Source organism: Sinocyclocheilus rhinocerous, unplaced genomic scaffold (genome assembly GCF_001515625.1).
Source record: "Sinocyclocheilus rhinocerous isolate Xijiao unplaced genomic scaffold, SAMN03320098_v1.1 scaffold1409, whole genome shotgun sequence".
Lineage (NCBI taxonomy): Eukaryota > Metazoa > Chordata > Actinopteri > Cypriniformes > Cyprinidae > Sinocyclocheilus > Sinocyclocheilus rhinocerous.
In genome coordinates this window covers 115,555-132,457 of record NW_015650351.1, presented here as the reverse complement: position 1 = coordinate 132,457, position 16,903 = coordinate 115,555, and the positions used below count along the sequence as shown (strand labels likewise).

Genomic DNA, 16,903 nt, shown 5'->3' with positions numbered 1-16,903 from the left:
GCAATGCGATTCTACATCGCTGCCTGTTTAGCCCCGCCCACCAATTCTACATCACTGCCTGTTTAGCCTTGTGCAGTGCCAAGTTGTGGAAAAAAAAACAGTCTTTGCATTGTCTAAATTATGTTTTTTGATGTAAAAATCTTGACAACATTATAAGTGGACCTCAGAGAACAGTACAAAATAAAAAAAACAAAGGCAGTTCATGTCCCCTTTAAATATTTGTGTTTAAAATTCATTTAAGAAACAGACTTAAGCCGGTTGCACACCAGATGAGAAGCACAGTGCCACGTGTTTAAAATCTGAACACATTGGCTGCGTCCGAAAGCCTAGGCAGCTGACTTGCTGCCTCGCTGCCTTATGAGGCAATGACTTTGCAGGCAGTGAGTTTAAAGCTTGCAGGCTTCCGTACACCGGCGCCCGCAGCGTTTTCTGGGATTTCTAACGGCTCGATTCTCTCAAGTCTGCACTCGATGCATCCTCGATATCAAGAACACATCCGGGCACTTTCATGCGTCCTCTGTACTTGCGTTCTTGAGTATTGGAATTGAACATTGACGGTTAATGATGACGTAGAGCGAGAACACAAGGATGCAAGATCGCTGAAGAACGCATATTGAGAAATGGCAAAGTCCCTTTAAGGCAAGTCATGTCACTCGGCGGCCATCTTTGAAATGCCTCTCGGGCATGCAAGTGCAGCTCCTATCACTTTGTATGGGGAATCATCAAATTCTCCAAAACTGTTCACTAAGCTTATGATTAAATGTCATATTTGAAATCACCAATGAAATCTGACAACAACTGTGTCATAAATGTTGTTTCTTTTGCTCAAATAGCATTATAAAAAGCTTATTTTTCAGGATAGATCAGCCAGTGCGCATACGCAGTCCTGAGCGCACGTCTAAGAACGCTGACTGTTTCTATAGCAACAGGGACTTCTAACGGCAGCTGCAGTGACGCGCTGACTTTACCGATTAGCAATTGGCTCTTTTGCTCAGAAGGCGGGGCTTCCTGCGTTTGAGCGGCCATGTTAAGCGTTGCATTTTTCCTCTTTCAAAAGTATAAGACTGACACGTCTTGGGTATTCTATAGTCTTTGGAAACGGCCAGAGTAAATATGTTCCAAAACTGTGGACCACTCAGAAGAACCCGGAGGCGGGGCAAGTGTTTGTTTACAATAGCAAGTTGGCATGGCAACTGTTTTATTTGGCGGCAACATGCCAGAGGAGGCATTCAGCGCTGCGTTTTGTTGTTGTTGTTGTTTTTTTAATATGCCTCTTGTGTTTTTAGACGCAAAGACGAGTTCTGTGTGAATGACCCCTTAATAGCCTATCTAAAGGTATTTTCCATTTCAAGTAAATACATCTTGACTTAAGAATTTTTAGATTTAGGTTTTTGCAACAAAAAACAAAACACCGAGGAAGCCTTTTTTTGCAGTGTATTTCTTCATTATTTCAAATAGCACAGTCAATCTGCCGCGGGTTTTATAGACTACATGCAAATTCTTCCCAATCGAACTCTCGCATGCTCACATTCAGTCTGTTTTGCGGCACAATTATTCTACACGCGCCCCTGAGGCTCATGAAACCCGCGTCTTCATCATCTGGGAGTCACACACTCATCGAGAGCCGAATCACCCGAGACATCGACTCAAACGTCTCCGCCGATGGCAGGCAGCGCCATTCACAAAACCTCACAAAGAGCTCTATTGGCATGCTAAACATAGCTGTTTTCATCTGTCATTACGGCACGGCGCGGCGCGCGATGAGTCACAGCGCCGTCGAAGAGCCTGAGCAGCTCGTTAGCATTCACCCGAGGCCATTACAAACACCTCACGCGAGTTCACGAGGAGGAAACGCCTTCACTTGACAGTCGTTTTGCACGCATTTGAAAGTCACCAACTGTGATCCTGAAGAAAATTATAAAGGTTGCCTTGGCATTTTCATCTAGTTATTTTATTTTATTTCAGTTTAAAAAAAAATTACAAATATTTTATTTAGCTTCATTTCAGTTTAATTTTAGTATTTCTTAAACTTATTTTATTTCAGTTAGTTGCCAAAACATTTCTAATTTTCTTTTTCTTTTTTTTTTTTAAGTTTACATGTTTTATGCAGCCCACTAGTTATGTTTAATTTACAAAAAAATATATTTTTAACCTAATTATATGGTAGTTTAACAGTATTAATGTTGTCGAATTAATCAGTTATGAAGCAAAATTAGGCCTCATTTCAGCTGTAAAGCCGCTCTTAAAAAGACAGAAGTGTGTCATTATTCAGCTTAATTCGGTTCAGATTTTGCTCAAATGCTAGTGTCAGTGCAATCGATAATCATACTGAATATGAATCATCTTTTAAACTCCATATGGCACAAGGGTGAGTAAATGGCAACAGAATTTTTATTCCAACCTTTAAACAAACTGCAAACGGCACGCTGAAGGTCGCTGGAGTGGCTTTTCCTCACGAGAGTTTCACATTATTATTAAGCACACCAAACACGTCGCGCCGCGTATGATTTCTTTTATCTTTCGCCAGGAAAATTCTTTTATTTTCCTTTAAGGTTGAGGTACTCAAATAAGTAAAACTAATTGAACTAAAATTAATAAATAAAAAACAATAAACACTATGTAAATATAAAAAAAAAAAAAACAGCAAAAACAAAATTACTAAAACTAAATAACAAAAATGTAAGTAAAAACAGAACATATAAATATAAAAAAATAAAATACTAAGTGCTACAGTAACTAAAACTAAATAAACTAACATTAATAAATAATAAATTACTAAAACGTTAAAGTAAAAACAAAATAATATATAATATTATATATTATTTATTTAGAATTTTACTTGATACATGTCAAAATCTGGTGAAACATCTGGTGAAACATGAATCATTTACGGGCGTATAAGAAGTAATATATATAGAAGTAAGAAGTAAATATATATATTTATTTCAAGTTATTTAACATAAATCCATTACGTTTTACGATATTTTAACATTTTAAGATATTTCTTAATTAACTGTATTAAATTATCACCTATAATCTAAATATTTATGATTTATTAACTAGATTGTTAATTTTTTAATTATTAATAATAATGTAATAAATTCATAATTAAGAATATATCATTTTTAATTAAGTATATATAATTAAATAATGATAGTAAATTATTTACATTATGAACTAGACATTATTTATGAACTAAACTTTACGAGGCATATTAAAAGTCTGGCTATGTGAGGTATGTGAAAACAAAATGATCATCTATAATGAAAATGTTTACAAAATAAATACGTAAAAAAAAAATATTTTGATTGAAGCCAAAAATATGCGTGAATGTTTTGCATCATGTGAATGAAACCAAAAGAGCAAAATAAACCGAATGCTAATCATCTTTGGAAAGTGTTTCATCTAAATCCATTCGGTGGGTTTTTCCTCGAAGAAAAGCCTCACAACACTGAAGCCCAAAGCTGAATTTAAAGCAGGACACGCGGCAGCGGGACAGATCACAGTGAGATTACTGACCACAACACAACCACAGCACTGAGACAGACAGTAAACAGCACACTATCACAATGTTTCTGCAGTATTCAGTCTGTACTGCACACAGCACACACATTTACTGTATACATACTACATTACCCAGACGACCTGCTACATTTGCTGAAGTTTGTAGCAAACAACAAAGCATACTACATCTGTCCAACAATGCAATGCTACTGACTTGACCATCCATCCACTTTCATAAAGAAACTGAAAAATAACAATTATTCCTGAGACTATAACCTGATTTTGCCTGTTGAATAAATCATGGAAACTAGTAAGTGTGCGTACATGCAGCATACTAGCATTTGAAGCACTTATTATAGCATGCATTGTGTTTTATTTGCACTGTGATGAGAATCATACAGGGAAAATATAAATACATTTCGCTCTTTCAAAAGCCCTCCAAAACAAATCGATCGCTAGTGAAATATCTGCTATACTGTACAGTTTTTTTTATTTATGCTGTGCCTGTTGAATAAATCATGGAAACTAGTAAGTGTGCGTACATGCAGCATACTAGCATTTGAAGCACTTATTATAGCATGCATTGTGTTTTATTTGCACTGTGATGAGAATCGTACAGGGAAAATATAAATACATTTCACTCTTTCAAAAGCCCTCCAAAACAAATCGATCGCTAGTGAAATATCTGCTATACTGTACAGTTTTTTTAATTTATGCTACATGCAAAAAAAGGAACAGCTACAAAAGAATACATGGCTACATTTAAATGGCTCTCAATGGAGAAATATGTTTTTGCACACACACACACACACACACACACACACACACACACACACACACACACACACACACAAAACAATCAAACAAACAAACAAAAGCAATGTTTCAGGGTTAATATAGTTAACTAAAACTAAAACCACACATTTTGTTACTTAAAAATAAACTTCAACTGAAAGAGAATAAAATAAAAGAATAAAAATATTAAATATGTTAAACTTGATGTGCTAAAAGTAAAACTGAAATACAATTTAATACAAACTACAAAGAAAAAACATAGCCTAAATGACAGAACAAAACAAAATTACTAAAACTTTAACTAAAATTCAAGTTAAAATAGAAAAATAAAAACTAATTCAAAATATTAATAACAAACTTTAAAGACAACTAAAAATGTCAAAACAATAAAATTACTAATATATATATATATTGTAGCGCGTCTGACTGTGGCGGGGATTGAACGATGAAGCATCTGCGGCCGGTCATTTACAGCAGTTCTGCCCTCTGGAGACCTGTCAGCTTCAGAAAGTCATTAACGGCCCTTTGATGGATCCATGGGCTGCGTTTAACAAACTAAACCTGGGGAATGGGAACAGGTCTGTGAGAAAACAGGACTGAGACTCCTCAGCTTATTCTAATGAGGAAGAGCAGAGTCTGTTTCCAGATCAGTGCTGATCATTAGCATAAGAGGATGAGGAGGAGAGAGATATGAAAGTGTGATGAACGATGAACTGAGATAATTCTCTTTCCGTGATACCGACCCAGAGACGCCGTGTGATTACAGCTAAACTTCTTTCTTCTGCTTTCATATTTCATATTTCAGTTATAATCTTCATTTTGTGTTGGTGAAGTTACAGGTTTCTCATTAGACATTAGACTATTGTGCTTTGATAAAATAAAAATGACATTTAAATTTAATTAATTTATTTTAATTAATTTAACATCTAAAAAATTATAATTATATATTTATTATTCATTAACAATATTTATATATTATAAAATAATCAAATTGAAAAACATGATTCAATTTTGTTCAAATATTAATAATATATTTTTAACAAATATAATTTATCCCATATTTTTCAGTATCAGTGTCGTCCCTGTGCTGCGTAACGTCTCATTTTGTGTAGCAAACAATAAAAAGCAAATAAAAGCAAGCAAGTCCTTTGAGGTCAGAATGAGGATGAGTAAATGAGGACTCTGAAACGCTCTGATTTTCCTCTCAGGATGGCAGCGCACATGAAGCGCTGGAGTCGTGCTGGAGTTCACTAGGAAATAAACGAGCTTCCTGCGCTCTGTTGAGGCATCAAACGCATCTGTTCTGGATCTGAATGCTGCACAAATGACTTCCGTCACTCGACAGCAGTCTCTGTTGCTCGCTGATTGCGCTGATCGCTGAAGGACTGAATTATTGGGCCTTTATTAAAATGTGCCTGACAGCAGATCTTACACGCATTCAGACCTCGAAACGAAGCCTGCAGCTGTTTGCAAAGACAAGCATCACTATTGTGCGTCGTTTCTGACCCGTATGAAGGTTAGCTGCAGCCTCCAGAGCATCTCTGTGTGTCCCAATGCTAACGATTTACTGCTGTAGAGATGGTAAAAGACACTAATATTTACAACTGTAGCTGAAAACAATGACTGAATGCGGGATACTGGTTAACATTCATCAATAGCCCACCTAGGTGACAAAAACAAAAATAAAAGTCATTATTTGATTTTGATTATAAAGACAAAAATGATCAATATGATTGTCATTTCTGGATAAGTATTTATTTATTTACTTATTAAATATTTTAATTCAGATTAACTAAATACTCATTCAGGGTGATTTGTGAGCAAGAACACTTAAAATAAATAAATGTATAATAAATTATATAAATATTTATATTACAACTATTTAAAATATATAAATATTATTATATAAATATAATAACAGAAAATAAATAAAAACAACACTAAACTGTTCAAAAGTTTAGGTTTGGTAAGATTTTAAAAATATTTTGGAAAGACGTCTCTTCTGCTCACTAAGGCTGCATTTATTTGACTAAAATACAGTAAAAAGTGTAATATTTGTGATATATTATTACAATTCAAAACAGCTGGTTTCTATTGTAATATACTGTAAAATATAATTTATTTCTGTGATCAAATCTGAATTTTCAGCATCATTACTCTTCAGTCTTCAGTGTCACATGATCTTCAGAAATCATTCTAATATGCTGATTTGCTGCTCAAGAAACATTTCTGATTATTATCAATGTTGAAAACAGTTGTGCTGCACAATATTTTTTGGTGGAAACTGTGATACATTTTATTTTTCAGGATTCTGTGATGAATAGAAAGTTCAAAAGAACAGCGTTTATTTGAAATAGAAATATTTTTGCCTTTAATTTCACTTTCAATCAATTTAATGCATCCTTCATGAATGAAAGTATAATTTTTTTCTTATGTACCCCACATATTTAAAAAAGGTATGCATCACAGTTTCCACAAAAATATTCGGCAACACAACTGTTTTTAACACTGATAATAATCAGAAATGTTTCTCGAGCAGCAAAGCAGCATATTATACTGATTTCTGAAGATCATGTGACACTGAAGACTGGAGTAATGATGCTGAAAATTCAGCTGCGCATCACAGGAATAAATTACATTTTTAAATATATTCACGTAGAAAAGAGTTATTTTAAATTATAAAATTATTTCACAATTTTTACAGTATTTTTGATCAAATAAATGCAGCTTTGGTGAGCAGAAGACATTCAAAACATAAAAAAAGCCAAAAAAAACTTAGACCGGTAGTGTAGTTCAATACCATAATATCTAACAGAAGAGCTGGTGTGCATGTATTGCACTTTCCGATCAGATTTCAGACCTGAATCAGTTCATTTTCTGAGCTGTTCTTCAGGATGAGGCTCTTCTCAAGCGGATCTCTGAATCTCTCTGGACTCACCGTGACCCACGTTCAAGCACTTAACACGAGTAATCAATGTCATGAACTGAGCGCGACCTCCCGGCTACAAGACAGCAAACGCTGCGTTCATTTATCACGCTTCACACCGGCTCGCAACCGCTTCCTGTGAAGGGACAGGAAGAGTGAAGGACGGGAGGAGGATGTTCACTTCAACTACAGGATCCTTAAGAGACACGCGGCTCCTTTACATAAACTCACATTTCACATAAAGCTTTTATTAACACAGACCTACAAAGCACATGTTAATATGAATCACTTGTTGCATTAATCATCTATAAGTCACTTCGGATAAAAGCGTTTGCTAAATAATATGAATGCAATAAATGCAAATGTTTTCTTGCTCTTTTGTACATCATAGTTTGATATGTAGACATATTCTAACATCTATGAATTTAGAGCTCATCCCTTTAATAGAACTAAACTAAAAAATAAATAAATCAAATGATTTATAAAGCCCCACCTTATTGACATCACAACTGTGAGCTCATTAACATATGACCTTCAAATTTACATATTCATATTTAATTCAGTACTGAGCAATTTGGTTAGCCAATCACAGCAGAGCTCCTATAGAAGTTTCTGGTGTAAAAAAACTATAAATAGGAAAATTAATTTATATAATTAATAAAAAAGAAAAGTAAAATACGAAAAAAATAAATAAGAAATAAAAAAAATGCTCCAGTGGGGTTCTTTATTAATATTCAATATTAATAATAATTTTCTAAATAAATAATACAAATTACAATTGTATTTTAAATATTTTGATTTTTTTATTATACATTTTTATATATATAACATTTTTTATTAAATAAATATATCAAGATTGTCTTTATAATATCCATTTTTAATATATATTTGACAATTAATATTTTATACTTTTTACATTTTATTATTACCTTCTGAAAAAAATGGCTAAATATGTACTATAATAAAAACATAAAAAATATGTAATATAATACAAAAAAGCATTAACAGATACTTTGAATGGCTCTCAATTTTTTATTTATTTATTTATTATTTTACAAAAACTATTTTAGTATAAATACTATTATAATTCTTATTAACACTTTGAATGAGTTTTTATTTATATATTTTCTGCTTTCATTTTAATTGTAGTTGAAGTTTTAGTAATTTTGTTGTTTATTCATTTTTTAAAGGGTTAGTTCACCCAAAAATGAAAATTAGGCTGTGTTTTACTCACCCCCGAGGCATCCTAGGTGTATATGACTTTCTTCTTTCAGACGAATCCAATCGGAGTTATATAAAAAATTGTCCTGGCTCTTCTAAGCTCTATCATTGCAGTCAGTGGGTGTTTCTGTTCAACAGTCCAAAACACGTCAAATAAAGCGCGCGCGCATCCATAATAAAACGTCCCTCACATGGCTCCGGGGGGTGAATAAAGGCCTCCTGTAGCGAATCCATGCATTTTTGTAAGAAAAATATCCATATTTCAAACGTAATAAACACTTTTCTCTCACTTCCGGTATCTGTCATACGCGGAAGCCGTTCCAGCGGATGACGCAGGATGTATGCGCAGCGCGCGCGCCCCGAGTTTGTTTACAGGAGCAAAGGAAGAAAAGTTTCCTTACTTTTAAGGCACAATATGTAAGATTTCTTTATTAAAATATCCAAAAACCACTAGAACAGTGTTATATATTTTGCTGACTTGTGTACTTATATTATCCCAAATGTTTCGAAGAATGTTTAAATCCAGAGAAATAAGCAATTTTACCTAGTGGCACGGACCGTGTCCATAGTGTCATTGTGTCGCCTGCCAATGACGTCATAACCCCTCAATTTCCGGTTTTGTTTTGTAGAAAACATGGAAAAACCAAAGACGCTTTAATATGCTAGTGACACGGAGCGTGTCTATAGTGTCATTGTGTCGCCTGCCAATGACGTCATAACCCCTCGATTTCCGGTTTTGTTTTGTAGAAAACATGGAAACACCAAAGACGCTTTAATATGTTGTATGTTTTAATAGACCGGTGACGACCGCACAGAGTAGCATTATAACAGAACGTTCAAATGTATCTAGTATGATAAAACAGTGCAGCTTACTTTCACTGCTTTCCGGAAGGAGCGGAAGCGGTTGACTGTGGCATAATAAAAGCTCCACTGCTTTCGAGCCGTGTGTCGCGTTCATTTAGCGGCCTCGTTCGCTTCGACGGCTTTCCGCTTCACTCTGCAACGTTAATAAATATTTAATACATTAGCACCACATTAGCTCATCCATGAACATGATTTCTGCCCGAGTCCTGTCGGATTGCATCGGCTGTGGGGATGAAGACCACAACTCCCATGATTCCACAATCAAACTACGCCTTTGTCTCTTTGTTTGTTTTGAATACACGCCCTCCAGTAGCGAAAAATTACATATTGTGCCTTTAACAAAGGAAATACAGTTTCCTCTTGGCTTATATCAAAATCCTCCCACATTTTTCTTTACAAATCCTCGTTTTGTACTTCTAATTCGTGACCAGTGTTTTGTTTTGTTCTCTCTCCGCATTCGTCACCAATTACACAACGCCGACGTACTGCGTCATCCACCGGAAAGCCTTCCGCTTATGACAGTTGGCAGAAGTGATAGAAAAGTGTTTATTACGTTTGAAATATGGATATTTTTCTTACAAAAACGCATGGATTCACTACTTGAGGCTTTTATTCACCCCCCGGAGCCATGTGAAGCACGTTTTATTACGGATGAGTGCGCTTTATTTGACGTGTTTTGGACTGTTGAACAGAAACACCCGCTAACTGCAATGATAGAGCTTGGAAGAGCCAGGAAAATTTTTAATATAACTCCAACTGGATTCGTCTGAAAGAAGAAAGTCATTTACACCTAGGATGCCTCGGGGGTGAGTAAAACACAGCCTAATTTTCATTTTTGGGTGACCTAACCCTTTAGATGTCTATATAGTCTTTACTCGTATGTGTTTTGGTTTTTGGTTTTTAGTTATTGAATTTGAGTTATTTAAAAAATGTTAAATAAGTAAAAAAAAAAAGTAATAAGTATAAAAAAATTAAATAAGTTTACGTTTTATATATATTTTATTTTATTTCAGTTAAAGTTTAACATATTTGTATTTATTTATTAATTTTTTTTTACTATAATAACCTTGCTGAGTATTTGATTACTCAAATACTGGCACAGGAATACATTTTTAAAATGTTAAAATATATTAAAATAGAAAACAGCAACTGGATTCGTCTGAAAGAAGAAAGTCACACACACCTAGGATGCCTCGGGGGTGAGTAAAACACAGTCTAATTTTCATTTTTGGGTGACCTAACCCTTTAGATGTCTATATAGTCTTTACTCGTGTGTGTTTTGGTTTTTGGTTTTTAGTTATTGAATTTGAGTTATTAAAAAAATTTTAAATAAGTAAAAAAAAAAAAGTAATAAGTATAAAAAAATTAAATAAGTTTACGTTTTATATATATTTTATTTTATTTCAGTTAAAGTTTAACATATTTGTATTTATTTATTAATTTTTTTTTACTATAATAACCTTGCTGAGTATTTGATTACTCAAATACTGGCACAGGAATACATTTTTAAAATGTTAAAATATATTAAAATAGAAAACAGTTATCCAAAATTGTATTTTAAATGTTAAATGACTGTTTTATAGTATTTTTGAAATCAAATCAATTTTATCAGCCTTAGTGAGCAAAAGAGACTTTCAAAAGAATAATAATAAAAAAAAATCTTGCCAGAAATCTTGCTTTTGATAGTGTATACTATTAAATTCTAAAAGTGTTTCTCTAGAATAAAATCAGCTGAAGATTAATTCAGAATACTGCACACAGAAGACATTGGCAGAGCACGTGCTGTAGAAAACACTGCGTCTGACTGACTGTGCCGGGTCACATCGGCCGCTCTCTCAGGGGGTTTGTTCTCCGTCACAGGGTCAGACGTTCCCTCGCTTTGTTTCTCTCAGAGCTCCACGGACCATCGCTGACATAACGACCAAACCCCGCGAGATCAGACTGCAAAAAAAAACTCCATTCACGCGCCCGCAGCAGAGAAACAGAGATGTCACACGTCGCTGTGAGGCTGATGACTCAGGATCTTTGTGCGGTTTGGCGCTGGACTCGTGAGAGTGTGAGAAATGGCTGCTTTCAGAGTGTGAGAGTTACACTAAGAAAACACTAGTTTCTCATTTTCTCTGTTTGCCGAACACGTTTCAGTGCCGATGGATGTCCAGTCTAACATTGATTCCTTTCAGTGCTTTAACTAGTCAGGGGTAGAGCTGAGCGATATATATCTAAACAATATATCTTAACATCAAATACACCTCAAAAACAAACCTACTTGCTCTGAGAAGTTAAACACAACATTTTTGGACAGTTTTTCAGTGTATATTTTATATTTTTATTCACAATTTATAAGTAAATATATAAAGATTTTTCACATTCATTTCATTTTAAATACATATTTAGCAAATATTATTTTATATTTTTAAATTGTATTATTTAAAATTTTTTAATTGTATTATTTATTATTTTCACCAATTTTATTTTTTATTCATTATTTTCACCAATGCTCATTTACCTGCTGTAAAGAATCAGTTTATGGCTAAATATCTACTATAATCTATAATAAAATTCTAATTAAATGTTTATTCAATATTACTTTACTTTACTTTTTTTTGGCAAACACCCGGTTGGAGATCCCTGACATAAACCAAATGTTGTTGAATATCCAAAACAACAAACTATAGTATATTGTGATATAAATGAATTGTTGAAAATAAAATAAAATACAAAACATATGAACATACTTTTGAAAAGTTGTCAATAATCAAAATAAAAAACATAAAAAAACATGAACTAAAACATTTTGATTAGCTGTCAATAGTCAAAAAAAAAAACAACAACCTTTGAATAGCTATCAATAGTCAAAAAAACATGAACAAACACTTCTGACTAGCTTTCAATAGTAAAAACCAAACAAAACAAAACAAATAAACAGATACGTTTGAATAGCTGTCAATAGTTTAAAACGTTAACATATTTTTCTTTTGTATTTTACAAAAAAAAAAAAAATTATTTAATTAAAAAATGGTGGGACGCTCTGTTGCAGATCCCTGATGTAAACCCTTTTTCTCAAATTTCAAGGAAGACAAACAACTATATTGTTAAATATACAGTAAGAGTGATCTAAAATTACTCCGATAATATATAATGGTCTGCCGACCCTTAGCAACTTGTCATCCTTTATATCTGGTGTTCAACTTCATACAAAAAAAAATATGAGGATCTTTTTTGTGACGTCCTGCAGAACTCAGTGTTCCCAAACACCTTTAAGAACTCAAGAGCCTTGATTGCATAATCCTCTGCTATCTTTTTCTCCTTGCTAATCTCAGAAATGTGATATTAAATAATTATATTATTCCGCTGATCATATAAGAGCTCTCCGACACACTTCATCCTGCCACAGTCCTCGAGTATTTCAGCCCACGAGCGGAGCAGAGGACCAGAGGCGTCCAAACTGTCATGCCATATCCTGTCCTTTGAAGTCTCCAAGTGTTCTGCATCTTTGTGGATGATAATTATGATTTTGAAGGGGAGGAGAGCAAGTTTAAGCAGATTGCGTCTTTGATGATCTATCCTGCGGTGGTGCTAATGGCTGAGTGTTGAGATGCGTGTTATAAATAGATCGACATCAATTACTTTGTATTGTGGCTGTTGTACTTCACTCATTGCTTTGCCACGGTAAAACCACTGTATGCAAAGCCTATTATTTCTTGTTCATTCATGTTTATTTAGCACTGTAACTTGAACTGATAAATGGCTAAAGCGTCCTGTCACGCCACATTTAAGAGTGTCAATGCGGCATTTATTGTTTGAATTTTGTGATAAAAGACTTCAAAAAATGTAAAAGTTTTGAAATCTGAGACTTTGCTTTTTGTCAAAAGTAACAAAGGACAAAGCTCTTTGTGATTGCTGGATGGGAAGCACGTTAAAAACAATGTTTTGTGAAGGGAAAACAATGGACCTGGTAACCCTGGCTTGACCTACAGGTGATTCATAGGGTCAAATAGAACTTGCGCTAATGGTGCTGCATCAATGCTTTAACCTGGACAGCCCTAAATTCAATTACTTTTATCGGCCGATACCGATTATCGGCCCCTATTGAATATATGATTGCATCCCTAATATATATATAAGGGATGCAATAATATACGCAATAGGGGCCAATAATCGGTATCGGCCGATAAAAGTAATTATCTGCACTAATAAGGCGGCGGAAAAGCATGTAAGACTGCAACTTGTAGGAAATTGTTTCTTGTGTTGAATTTAGGGCTGTCCAGGTTTCAGCATCATGCACAATCAAACCTCTACAAATGATTAAGAATCCTGCGGCACAACTGGTCACCAATAGGGCTGGGACAATAAATCGATGCATCACCATTTGTGGATCGATTCTGAGATTTTCGGAATGCATCGTGATTCTCTCTCTAATCGATTCCGAGCTTAGTTTTTAACAGCAGATGGCGCTCTAGGCTAGTTTTAAACCGCACACTCAAATGCTCACAAAGAAGAGCGCTTGTGCGTTCGGCTGAGTAATGTTAAAATCTCAGAATCGATGCAGAATCATTTCTCGATTCGCGATGCATCGATTTATTGTCCCAGCCCTAGTCACCAATGAACCCAAAACAGCTTACATCACACCTCTCTATATCTCTCTGCACTGGCTTGTGGTTGCGGCTCAAATCAAGTTCAAGAAATTGATGCTTGCGTATAGAAATGCTATACACCACGCACCACGTTCTACTGCTTCCACTCACTCTTACAAGTTTACTTCACCCCCCGAAGCCTGCGGTCGGTGAGTGAGTGACGCCTCGTGGTACCATCACAGAGAGGCACAAAATTACTTTCCAGAACATTTTCGTTCACCGTTCCTGGCTGGTGGAATGATCTTCCCATCCTATCCAGAATGCTGAATCCCTGTCAACTTTCCAGTGACATCAGAAACCACATCTCTTCTGTCAAAATTTGACTGCATCCTACTTAAAAAACAAACAAGCAAAAAAAAAACTTTGCTTTCACTTTTTCTTAATCCCTCCATGTTTTGCCTTGTACTAATCTTAACTAAAGGCCATTGCACACAGAGTCAGAAATTTTCGCATGTTGAAAAATAAATACGACCTCACGTTGTGTCAATCACGTTTACACACTGCCTCCGAAACTTTCATCCGTCACTAAAAAATTCGGATCGGGTTCGATTTTCTGCGTTTTTCGCATCCGTAGCAAGCATTTTGAGAGGTGTTTTGACAATTCAGAGCCACCGTACAAGCGAAAGTCAAAATCCAGAGTGGCGATTGTCAAGTTCATCCACTTCATCTCGCAGCACAAAGCACTGTAAAATCCTTGCACACTGAGTTCACAGAAATTGGTGGTCTTCTTTTTTAATATGTGGCTCTAGTATCGCTAGCAAAGCATCAAACTGAGCCACTGACATCCTGAAGTAAACTTTGAATCGCCCGTGATAATCCTGCTGCTCCTTCTCTATATCTCAGGATTGCATGGACCCAATATTTCCTTTCTTTTTCTCTTTTTAAGAAGCGAGAGGACAACAAAATCATCCTCACTGCTTGAAGACTCCATTTAATACTGTTTTGTGAGTTTTTTCACAACGGATTAATGAATACGCATTGGACTCAGTGTGCAAGGTTTCTGTGCGTGACAAATTTTTAGGATGACGAACACGAAAAAACACATACGAAAATTTCGGACTCAATGTGCAAGGACCTTTAGTCTGAAACTTTGTATTGCGAGCACTTTGCCTCTTCATGATGAATCACTTTGGATAAAAGCGTCTGCTAAATGAATGTAAATGTTACACTGAAGGAGGGACACGTGTAATATATAGAGACCAGAATATCTTAGAGTGACCATCCCAACAACATCCCTGTGAAATCCCACAGACATAGTGAAAGAAGGACCTGAGTTGTATCTAGAGACCAGAATTTGTGAGGACGACCGCCTAGACAGCATCTCAGCAACCGATAACTGATGCTATGTCTGAATTCAGAGTAGCATGCCAGCATTCTACCATTCTCATGATTTCTGCCATATAATGATAATAAGAGTAAGGAAGAAATAGCAAGAGTAGTATGTTAGCATGCTATTTTGAATTCAGCAAGTGTCTAGAAACACTCTGGCAATCACTCAAGCAACGTGGCAGCAAGTTTTGCATAGGATCATCACATCCATTTAACAACTTTTTTCTGTTGTTTTAAATCTCAGTGATATTTCATTTGCGTATCTAGTATAGCATTTCACAGGCTGGGATGATATTTCACAGATATGAATGTAAAACTAAGTCAGAAGTGATCCAGGATGTCAAATCAAAACTACAGGTTTTGCTCTAGTGGTGTTGGTCGGTCGTCCTCTGTTTCAAACCTGCATTTGTGTTGAGCGATATATGTAGGGGTTCTCCATCCTCTGACCTTCTTATAGTTTAAACGCATGAAAAACAGGCTTGTCATAGCCGCCATCGGATGGATTCTGATCATCTGTTCATTAGTGCTGTATGTACGATGTATGCTGTATGATATAAAGAGACGTAATCCCCGAAACAGAGCTTCCCACTTGCGCAATACAGAAATGGAATAGGCAAGAAATAGAAAGAGTAGTATGATGGAGTAGTATGTTAATATGCTATTTTGAATTTATGACAGTCACTCAGAATAGTCTAGTTATGTCCTAGTAACGTAGCAGCAAGTTTTGCATGGAATCTTCACTTCCATTTAACAACATGAATTGCATTTGCATGTATAGTATAGCATTTCACGGGCTGGGACGATATTTCACAGATATGAATGCAAAACTAAGTCAAAGGTGATCCAATAAACCATCAATCAACATTCTGATCTACAGCATCTGAAACAAACTACATTCAGTCCAACATTAACCGGCATGCCTCAAGCAGTCTGGGGGTTTAGTGTCTGTCAGAGGACAACAAAAACGCTGAAGAACGAATGAAAACAAATCTGTGAGATAGCAGTTTTAAAGATGTTTAAATGTATCTTCAACATTTAACACTGACATTTACGCTGTCTTAAACCTGTCCTTCCACCTTCTCATTGATTGTTACAAATTACAAAGTTGTTACAAATCTATTTTTTGTTTTGTCATTATGGTGTATGGAGAATAGATTGATGTGAAAAATGTAATTTAAAGCAGTTTAATGTAAGGCAGCAGCATAAAATGTGTGAAGCGGTATGAATACTTTTGCAAGGCACTGTATATACAGTGCCGTGAAAAGGTTTTTGCCCCCTTCCTGTTTTTTAAATTTTTTGCATATTTGTCACACTTAAAAGATTCAGATCATCAAACCAATTTTAATATTACGCAAAGATAATGCAAGTAAATACAAAATGCAGTTTTTAAATGATAATTTAATTTATTAAGGGAAAAAAGCTGTCCAAACCTGCCTGGCCCTACGTGAAAAAGTAATTGCCCCCTAAATCTAATAACTGGTTGTGCCACCCTTTGCAGCAACAACTGCAATCAAGCGTTTGCGATAAATGGCAATGAGTCTTTCACATCGCTGTGGAGGAATTTTGGCCCACTCTTCTTTGCAGAATTGTTTTAATTCAGCCACATTGGAGGGTTTTCGAGCATGAATGG

The 16,903-nt window shown here is 35.2% G+C and overlaps 1 protein-coding gene across 2 annotated transcripts in view; it reads right to left on the bottom strand.

The window, feature by feature from the left end:
- LOC107711794 (disks large-associated protein 4-like) overlaps positions 1-16,903 on the bottom strand; it is a 139,589-nt gene that overhangs the window by 33,717 nt on the left and 88,969 nt on the right. The gene's annotated exons all lie outside the window — the stretch shown is intronic.